The sequence below is a fragment of the Papio anubis genome, unplaced genomic scaffold (assembly GCF_008728515.1).
Source record: "Papio anubis isolate 15944 unplaced genomic scaffold, Panubis1.0 scaffold568, whole genome shotgun sequence".
In the NCBI taxonomy this organism is placed as follows: domain Eukaryota; kingdom Metazoa; phylum Chordata; class Mammalia; order Primates; family Cercopithecidae; genus Papio; species Papio anubis.
The window spans coordinates 19,092-29,351 of NW_022165899.1; the positions used below are offsets into that span (position 1 = coordinate 19,092).

Below are 10,260 nucleotides of genomic sequence, written 5' to 3' on the forward strand. Positions count from 1 at the left end.
GAAGGCAGGGTTTCACCATATTTTAGCCAGATGGTCGATCTCCTGACCTCGATCCACGCCGCCTCGGCCTCCCAAAGTGCTGGGATTACAGGCTTGAGCCACGGCGCCCGGCCTACCAGTGTCATTGTTAAAGCAAGATCCCAGGTCTTGACTCGGATATCCTAACCTGCCTCTTTTCCTGTGCCTTGGGCCCCAGTCCCATAAACATCCAGTTCCCACATCCCCCAGCCCCTTGAGACCAGATGTCTGTCAGCATTTAAACATGTTCTTTACCTTAAACACAAAAACATGAACCAACTGATAAAAAATAATTTTGTCAGTCGGGCGCCATGGCGCATGCCTGTAATCCCAGCACTTTGGGAGGACAAGGCGGGCAGATCACGAGGTCAAGAGATTGAGACCATCCTGGCCAACATGGTGAAACCCTGTCTCTACTAAAAATACAAAAATTAGCTGATTGTGGTAGCACGTGCCTGTAGTCCCAGCTACTCAGGAGGCTGAGGCAGGAGAATTGCTTGAACCTGGGAGGCGGAGGTTGCAGTGAGCCAAGATCACGTCACTGCACTCCAGCCTGGCTCCAGAGAGAGACTCCATCTCAAAAAATAAAATAAAATAAAATAAAATAAAATAAAATAAAATAAAATAAAGAAAATAATTTTTAAAAAAACCCTTGTCTTCAGTCTGCATCCTACCCTGGAGACACTCTCTCTGTGTCCTCACACTTGGAGCTAAGCTTATGACTTGTGTCCAGTACGTCCCTGAGGATCCTCTCATTCTGGACATCAGGAATCTCTGTAGATGGTCAAATCCAATGGGTTCTTCTCAGTGCCTTTGACTTGAGTTACTGACAACATTTGCATTGTCATCCACTTGTTTCTAATGAGCTATCCTGTCCTTAGTTGCTCCTTTTTCTCTGGATCCTCCTTATTGTCCTTTCAAATCACCTCTGGCTTCCCCCCATTTCCTGACTGCCAAAATTCAAGCCTTCTGTTCTTAGGAGCCTTCTTTGAGGCTTTACTTGTTAGCATCTTGTGCATACCAATAATTTGCACTTATCAAACCATGCCTGCTGTTGTCTCATCACTCCTGTGCATTGTAAGTGTCTGGAGGATAGGAGCTAGATCTTATTCTTAGTTGAGTATTTAGTGTCTAAGTGTATGATATATAGTAGGCTTTTAATACTTTTTTTTTTTTAGAAGCTGGAGCGATATAAGGGGTGTGGGGTCTCTACAAGGCTCTGTAATGTCATTGTGTGTAGAAATCTGGTGAATGTGGAGCATGATCGTTTAAGACACTTGCCTGAGTGAAAATATTATTGAAGGTAAGTCATCAGTCACATATTTAGTTGATTTTTAGACCCTAGATTTTGCAAACGCATTTTTAAAAAAGGATAAAAATGTACAAACATTCATGTACTAAAAACATAAGTTCTCAATAACTCAATAACTGTTAGAGGATCCACTCTCTTTTTTTTTTTTTTTTTTTTTTGGACGGGGGCTCCCTCTGTCCCCCAGGCTGGGGTGGATGGGGGGGGGTCTCGCCTCACTGCAAGCTCCGTCTCCCGGGTTCACGCCATTCTCCTGCCTCAGCCTCCCAAGTAGCTGGGACTACAGGTGCCCGCCACCATGCCCGGCTAATTTTTTGTATTTTTAGTAGAGACGGGGTTTCACCGTGTTAGTCAGGATGGTCTCGATCTCCTGACCTCGTGATCCGCCCACCTCGGCCTCCCAAAAGTGCTGGGATTACAGGCGTGAGCCACCGTGCCCGGCCATCTCTTTTTATTTTACCCTCTTTTCTGATGATGATTCCTTTAAACTGAGGAGGAAGCTAAGTATCCTGGTGAAAAAACGTTCTCCCTGTCAGTGTGGTCAAGCACAGACTGGGTCCCCACATGTCAGGGCTGCAAACTCACAGGGAAATCTGTGAGTTGGGAGGTGAGAGCGGATGAGCCACATGGTGCCTTCTCACTCTCGTGCATTTATCATTCTAAACCCAGAAACTCTCGTGTACACATTCACTGCTTCCTTTAATGATGAGAGTTGCTGGTATTCTCTGATCTTTGCTACTTATTGCCAACTAATAAAGCCTAAGAAACCAAATAAGTTAAATCCCACAGGTATTTCAAACTCAGGGTCACTGAGGATGCAGCTCCTTAGTTTGACTAAGTGCTGCCTATCTGCTATCCAGAATGGCTGTGTTCATCTCTATTTTCTTTGGCAGTGCCTGAAATGTTCTGGAACTCCTGAATGCACATCAACACTGGACATTCTCCATGTTTCTATTTTGCCAATGTCATGTACATGAAGGAATATGTTGCTTTATTTTGCATTTTTAAATTGCTTAAATTTAGGACTATCTTGTATGCTGGTTTGCCACTTTGGAGTTCCTTTTCAGTTAATTGCTGGTTCTTTACCCATTTTTGCACTGTGGGCTTCTAGTTTTTTCTTTTTCTTTTTTTTTTTCTTTTTTTTTGAGACAGAGTCTTGCTCTGTCGCCCAGGCTGGAGTGCAGTGGCGCGATCTCGGCTCACTGCAAGCTCCGCCTCCCGGGTTTACGCCATTCTCCTGCCTCAGCCTCCCGAGTAGCTGGGACTACAAGCGCCCGCCACCTCGCCCGGCTAGTTTTTTGTATTTGTAGTAGAGACGGGGTTTCACCGTGTTAGCCAGGATGGTCTCCATCTCCTGACCTTGTGATCCGCCCGCCTCGGCCTCCCAAAGTGCTGGGATTACAGGCTTGAGCCACCGTGCCCGGCCGGCTTCTAGTTTTTTCTTATTGATTTGCGGGAGATCCTTGTATAATCTGGCTAGCAGTCTCTTGACAGTTTTAGGTACTGGAAATGATTTCTCCTAATCTCATTTCTGGCAACCTTCTCCTTGGTTGCCTTTATTGAAGAGAAATCCTTAATATTTGGTAATCAAGTTCTATGAATATTTTTGTGTGTGATTTTAAAAAAAAGATATCTTGCCCATTCTGTGGTATCAAAAATACTTGTAAAATATCTCCAATAGTTTTAAATTTCACATTTCCTTCTTTAGCTCATCTGGGATTCACCTTTGTGTTTGATGGGGGTCATGTTTTATTTTTCCCCATTTAGAGGGCCTGTGTTCCCACAACTAACGTGGTGGTTCACACAACCTCCCTTTCCCCATGAGTTGGTGGTGTCCCCTTTGCTATACTGAAAGCTCCCATTAAAGATGGGTCTGTGTCTGAGCTCTGTCTTGTTCCATTTCTGTTTGTCTCTTTTTGTGCCAGTGTCCTAGCACTTTGATTACTGTGACACTGTAGTGTGTGTTAATATCCAAGAGGACATAGGACATATTCTCTCTCCCTTTTAATTTTTCTTTGTTGGTATACTTTTATCATTATATCTATAAGAATTTATAATGATTTTTAAAAGATATTAAGAGGAAGTACTGAAAGCATGGCTGGGACTAGGGTGATGTGAGGGACACAGTTATCTTAGGTGCAAAATTGAGGGGGATACTAAAATAACTCAGTAATAAAAGTAAATTGTATTTTAATGAAATACGTTGAAAAATCAAAATTAATGCAAAAATACATGATTAGTAAAACATCAAAAGAGGAGTATTTGACAAAAATGAAGAAGCAGCAAAGATGCAGGAGAATTAGGTGAATATGTTGTACATAAGCCAAGGAAAGAAATCTTTCCAAGAAGGAGGAAGTACTGAGTAGTGTCAGATGTTCAACAGAAGTCATTTTAGAAAATTTACCTTGGTTTTATTTTACTTTAGTTTGTTTTGAGATGGAGTCTCGCTCTGTTGCCCAGACTGGAGTGTAGTGGCTTGATCTCAGCTCACTACAACCCCTGCCTCCCGGGTTCAGACGATTCTCCTGCCTCAGCCTCCTGAGTAGCTGGGATTACACGCATGTGCCACCCTGCCCGGCTAATTTTTATATTTTTAGTAGAGATGGGATTTCACCATGTTGGCCAGGCTGGTCTTGAACTCCTGACCTTCAGTGACCTGCCCACCTCAGTCTCCCAAAGTACTGAGATTATAGGTGTCAGCCATTGCATCCAGCTTACCTTGGTTTTAAAATCCTTTAAGAGAACAGTTTTATACAATGTGTTCAATTATCTTGCCATCGTTGCCATCATTCCACAGTTGAGCTTCTTCTCTGGCCTCAGGATTTGTATCCTTCCCCTTATCGGGATATGTTGGAGACGTGATGCATGTGGGATGCCCCCAAAGTCAGCTGAGGTTTGGGAGTGAAATTTAGTGACTTCAGGGAACTCCCTGACTCCTAACTACTGTTCATGTGGAGGACCAGGGCAGGCACAGAGATGACCGCCTACCCTCTGCCTGTGACCGACAGAGAAATGGGAGGATTAGGTATAAAGAGGGTAGGGAAGAGGGATCTGGGCTTACAGTACTGACCCCAGGGATGAGAGTAACTGTGTATGTCTCACTGCAGGTGTCAAAATATGTGAAAGGAAGAAGACTTAGGAGAGATCTGAATTCCACCTGTCCTGCAGACTCCATATCAGCTTCCCGTCTCAATTCATGTGCTCTCTACTGCCATGGCTGATGGAATTGCTGACCCTTCAAGTTCTCTTCTTATCTACACACTTCCCTCCTCCTGCACACTGTTAGGATCATCACACACTTCTCCAGTCTCTCTTCCCAGTCTCACCCCTTCCCAATTCCCAGAGCTGAGCTATCCTGCTGTGGAGTTCTTAGCAGCCCTGTATGACAAGTACAAGTTATGCTCCCTAGTGATAAAATAGCCCCTACTTATTCTCTTCTGAGGGCATGTCCTTTCCCCTGACCCTAATGGGCTCTCCCAGGTGCACCCCTGGTGGATGTGCTCCTGGGCCTGAGGTACCCCCTTCTTCCTGATTGTGTCTGGAGGGCAGGAGGTATCTGTCCACGTACCGAGCATCTCAACCTGCCCAGCTCAGCACACCCAACCTCTAGCTTTTCCCAGGCATTGTGCCCCTGTCGGGGAGGTCCATGGGTGGGATCTGGGATCAGACACCAGGAAGGAAGGAGTTGTGACTCCGTTTGTCTCTCACTCTGTATGTATCTCCCTTGGGTATCAGGAGGCTTTCCCAAAGATTTCTCTCTGCTTACTGTTGTCCAGACCTCCCCTGGTCTCTAAGCTCCCCTCCTGACTCTCAACAGTGTCCAGGGCATCTGACAGCCATGCTGGAGCTGGACTGACCAATCTGCTTCTTGTCTGAGGACCAGACTGGATGACCTCAACCTCCTGCTCAGCCAGTCCTCCAAAGCCTCAGCTTAGCAGTTGGCAAGTACATCTATTTGCTCCTCTGCTCCGCCTGGTCCACACTTTTGGGAGAAAGTACCCCACAACCTCTACTCCCTAAACTGCAAAACCCTGTCTCTCTCTTTTTTTTTTTTGCCACACTGCACCTACCGCCTGCCCAAACCTGTCACTTCTAGTCCATTGTATGGGCTTTAGTGTCCATACCTCTCTGCATGTGGTGCTAGCCTGTACTTTGAGCAAGCTGCTTAACATTTTTGACTCTCAGTTTCTGCATCTCTCAGCAAAATGGACAGGAAATAGAATCAGCACAATCAAGTGACAAAGTGATGGCATGGTGCTTGGTCCACTGTAAGCACTCAATAAATGGCAGCCATTGTGATTACTGCCTTAATCATCATTGTCTTCCACTCTCATCAACTGCTCTCCAATCCTGTTGACTCCCCTGCTTTAGTCAGTTACTTGAACCTCTCACCCCATGAGCAGGTGGCACCATGTGGCTATGGCTGTGAAGGGCGAGTCTGTCACTCTCATTGTTAACTCCAAGAAGTGAGTCTCCTGGCCTCTCCCACAAAGTGCTCAAGGAGTGTTGGACACCTGTGAAAAGATAAACTTTGGTGCCTATATCCTGGAAGAAGAAGTCTTTGAGGTAACCACAGCAATCATAGACAGGAGTGATTTCTGGTCCCCTATCTTGTGCCCACTTGCCTTCTTGCACCAGCACTCTATCTTCCTATTCCCTAAGCCTTTTTCTGATGAATTTTTATTTCCATTTCCTCTCTTTAGGGCTAATGTTCTCTGCAGGAGAATTAGATGCACACTTATGTGGCCGGACAGTCCACTGCCACGTATTCGGTCCTTCTGTCTTCCTTAGTTCCCTTATCCATCTATCCCTTCAATCCATCTCTCTCCTCACCCACCCATTCATTCACTCACTCACCAGCCCAACTATGCACACATCCACCACCTACTCCCCCATCCATTCACTCATCTATACATCACACACCCACCTACTCATGCATGAAGGCTTATATCCACCTGCCCATCCTTCCCCTGCTTAACCACTCTCTCCTTCATTAAACCCATCTATCTATCTATGCTTTCATCCACCTATCCTCTGCATCTCGTCTTCCGTCTGTTCACTCATCTGTGCATTCACCCACCCCATCTACTCATGCATGCGAGAATGCATGTATCCATCAGCCACCCATGTATCCAATATCCTTCCAATAACTAAACTGCTCTCTCCTTCAGTGCACCCACCCAGCCATCTACTCACCCACTCACTTCCCGTCCCACCATTCATTCACCCACATATTCAATTCCACCCATCTAATTATTCATTCATCTGCTTCATATACTCGGTACCTCCCATTTATCTACCCACCAATCCTTGCATGTGTAATTCTCTTTGCATAAGTCCTGTTTTACCTGTTTTGTGCCTTTGTTTTCACTCTGGGTCACGGTAACCATGTTGTTGTTGAAGGTTCACTTCCTGGATCCTCTTTTCTTGGCTGCTTCCTGTCTGCACAGCCACTTCCTGTTTGTCCAGTTTGTTTTGTGACCATCTTGGCCATGTTTAATTTTCCTTGGCTCTGTCATCATTTTTGCTTCTAAGTGTTTGTCATTTTGTTCTGTGTCTTTTAGTTGTTCTTATATCTTCCAGTGTTCCCTGTCAGTGAGACTGCTTCCTGTCTACTCCAATCCATCTTCCGCCTGCCTTGCAGTTTTGGCTGCCTCCTCTACCCTGCTGCCTCATCCCACACCTCCCCTCTCTTGTCTCCCCTGATCCTTTGCTGCCTTTCCCTTATGTTACTGTCTGGGTATTTGTGGTTGATAAGGAATTTGGGAGAGTTTTGAAATGGATCATTGCTGTTTTGTCAGGATGAAGGTGGAGAGGGGCATTCTGAAGATCTTTGTTTGAGGGAGTTGGGGTGTTGGTGAATATCTCCCATTCTGCCTGGGCTTATCTTGGCTCTGGCCTTAGATTTTGGAAGAGGTATCTGAGTGTAGGTGTGCAAAGGAAGGAACTGGTGGGCTTGGAGTGTACATGAGGGCCAGAGGAAGGCAAAGCATCTTTGCTGGGGGACGAACTGCGGGAGATACTACAGGGGGCTGCTTCTAAGTTTATAAAAATAAGCCCAAGAACCATGTTTTTCCAAAGTCCAGTGCTGAGGCCTGAGTTCGGGATTTCAGTGGGGACTGCCCTCCAAATTTAGTCAGAGTGTGGATGCTTAACCTCTGGGCAGTTTTTAAACTTGTGATCCCTTTGAAATTGCAAATAAAATTCTGTGCATAATGGCATATACTTTTTCTTTCCTGGAGAAAGACTCACAGCTTTGATCAGATCCTCCTATGGGTTCATGTCCTTCTTCTCCCCCAAATAAAAATGTAGCCACAATCTTAGAGAAATTCTTATTTGATGGGTTGGGTTAAGGGTACATAGTTTCTTAAGGTTCTAGGGATTCCTGGAGTCAGAACGGGATGGAGTCCTCTAGAAGCGGGTTTGGGAAGGGTAGGGGTTTGAAATCCCTGAAAGGGTCTGGAGACCTTCCTGAAAGAGGCTCTCAGGGAGATGGAGAGGGTGTGTTGGCTTAAGGTGCTAGGGAGTGGGGTCAGGGAACCCTGAGGTCTTCTTGGCAGGCCTGGGAGTTGTGTGAACAGAGGGTTTTAGGGGAGAGCAGTGGGGCTTGCGGGTAGGGCTGAAGTGGTCTCGAGAGTACCTAAGAATAAAGGTTGGAGTAAGGCTGAGGGCAGGACTGGTGTCCTTGCTCCTTACGGGTCCCACAGGGTGTTACATGTGTGTCTCCCTCAGGCTGCCTATGAACCCCGGGAACTAAAGGGAGAGAATGGAGAGCCTGTGGTGCTGGAAGCTGTAAGTCATGCTGGTCACAGAGGTGAGGTGGTGGAAGAAAGAGAAGCAAGTGGGGTTGAGTGTGCTGGCCCTGTCACCTCTGACCTTTGACTCCACAAGGTAGGCTCATGGAGGTGCATCCTGGCCCAGAAGGCCCTGTGGTGAGTCTAGCAGTGACCTGGTGGCCACTGTATTGTCAAAGACACTTTCTACATGTTATCTGAGCCTTCATCACATATGCCCAGGCCTCTTCTCAGAACTCTGGAGCATCCTTCCAATCAACGCTTCCCCGATTCCCTCTTTCATACAGACCACCCCTCAGTCACAGACCCACAGACCTCTCTTCTGTCTGAACACCCACACATGACCTCATACTCATCAATCCCTTGTTTCTCAGGGATTGATTGGTTCCCTTGACATCCAGGGTAACCCATGCCCAATTGGAGACCCTGGAGAGAGGGTAAGGGGGTGTCCTGTGTGTCAGTTGGGGAGGGAATGCAGAGGAGCCACTGGTACCCAACTGGGCTGCCATGCCCAGTAATTCCTTGTTAGCTGACTGACTGATAAAAGAGAGGATGGTTGTGCTTCCCAGCACCCAGAAAGGAAGGCAGACTCTGGTTTGGGAGGGGAGTAATCTGTCTCTCTCCCTCAATTTTCCCCATGGGGGTGCAAAGCTCAGGAAAGATCTAGAGGAGTCTACACTTATTCTGTGGAAGAGGATATTGAAAAATCTTGCTACGATCTTGACGTCCCCCTGTCACCACATCTTTTGCATTCTCTCCCCACTCCAGCGCCCCCATGGCCGAGCAGGACTCCCTGAATTAGCTGGGGCTCCTGGCCCTTCTGGCACATTCCCCATGCTCCCAGTGAATTTTCTTCTGGGTTTTGGAATGGGCTGATGGTGAGGACAGGGAATTGTGTTGTGTCACCAAGAAGAAGAAGGTCAGGAAAGCTATGGAGGAGTCTCTAAAGATCATCAACCAAAAGTTAGTCTTTGGGGTCGGGGAGATGAGGCCTCTTTAGATGCCCTAGAACCAAACATGGATCTTCCAGAACCAAATGGATCATCTAGAACCAGGCAGAACATCCTATATTTCAGGGATTCTTAGAACCAAAGGAGAGTCTTTTTGGAGGCAGGGGCTAGAAAGCAGGGAGGAAGGTAGAAGTTGAGTTTCTGGAATCCTCTAAGTGGTTATCTGGAAGCCATGGGAAATGCTGGATGGGACAGAAGGTGGGGGAAGGAGCAGAAACGCTGGAGGAAGCCTCTGGCTTGGAGGGTCTCATGGCTTTCCTGGAAGAGAACTTGGACCTTCTCTCCTTGCCCTCAGTTCTGGCTTGGCAGTGGTGGGGGTGAAAAGGGCCCTGTGGTGGCGGCCCAGGAGGCTCAAGCCCAGGCAATCCTGCAGCAGGTGAGGGTGAGTGAGGTTGTGAATCTTTGTGTGGGAGGGCTATACTGGGAAAGGGAAGGCTCTGGGGGCACTGCAAGGGTTGGTTGGAGGGTGAGGCAGGGGAAAACTGGATTGGTTTGGAGTTTATAGGGAGGTTGGGGAGAATCCAGGGCAGTGGACTAGCATCAGCAGAGGGAGGGTGAATTTGGAGGATGCTGTGGCTGAAAGTTCCCACTGCTTCTCCCTCAGCTCTGCTGTCCCCCTGCTGCCCTAACTCCCCCTGCTGCCCTGGCTGGCACTCGGTGGACCCCCTGGCCCCATGGGATACACAGGGTGCCTTGGACCCTTGGTGAGTGAGCGGGGTGCTCAGGTGGAGGATGCTTTATTTGTGTGTGGGGTGTGGATAGTTCTGGAAAGGGGCTTCTTTTGGGGAACACCCTGAGGTCACTGTTGGGTGTGTCCATCATGGCTATCTTCTCTTTTGTCTCCCAAGGAGAGACCTTGGAGCCCTGGCCTCAAAGGAGAGTCTGGAGACCTAGGACCTCAAGTGACCACCCTCCTCCACTGTGCCCCTATATCTGTTCCCCAGCTCAGTCTCCCCCACTCCCCTACCTATGCCTCCTAACCCCACCCCATGTCTCCTCTCATCAGGGACCCAGAGGACCTCAGGGCCTAACAGGCCCTGCTGGCAAAGGCTGGTTGAAGGGTAAGTACTCCAGAGGTGGATGGGTGTTGTTGGGAGATGGGACCTGCAGTGTAGAGGACTGTGCCCCT

General features: G+C 47.6%; 1 pseudogene; it reads left to right on the forward strand.

The window, feature by feature from the left end:
• The first annotated feature begins 4,303 nt into the window (after positions 1 to 4,303).
• Positions 4,304 to 8,508, forward strand: LOC116273340 (annotated as a pseudogene).
• The last annotated feature ends 1,752 nt before the right edge of the window (positions 8,509 to 10,260 follow it).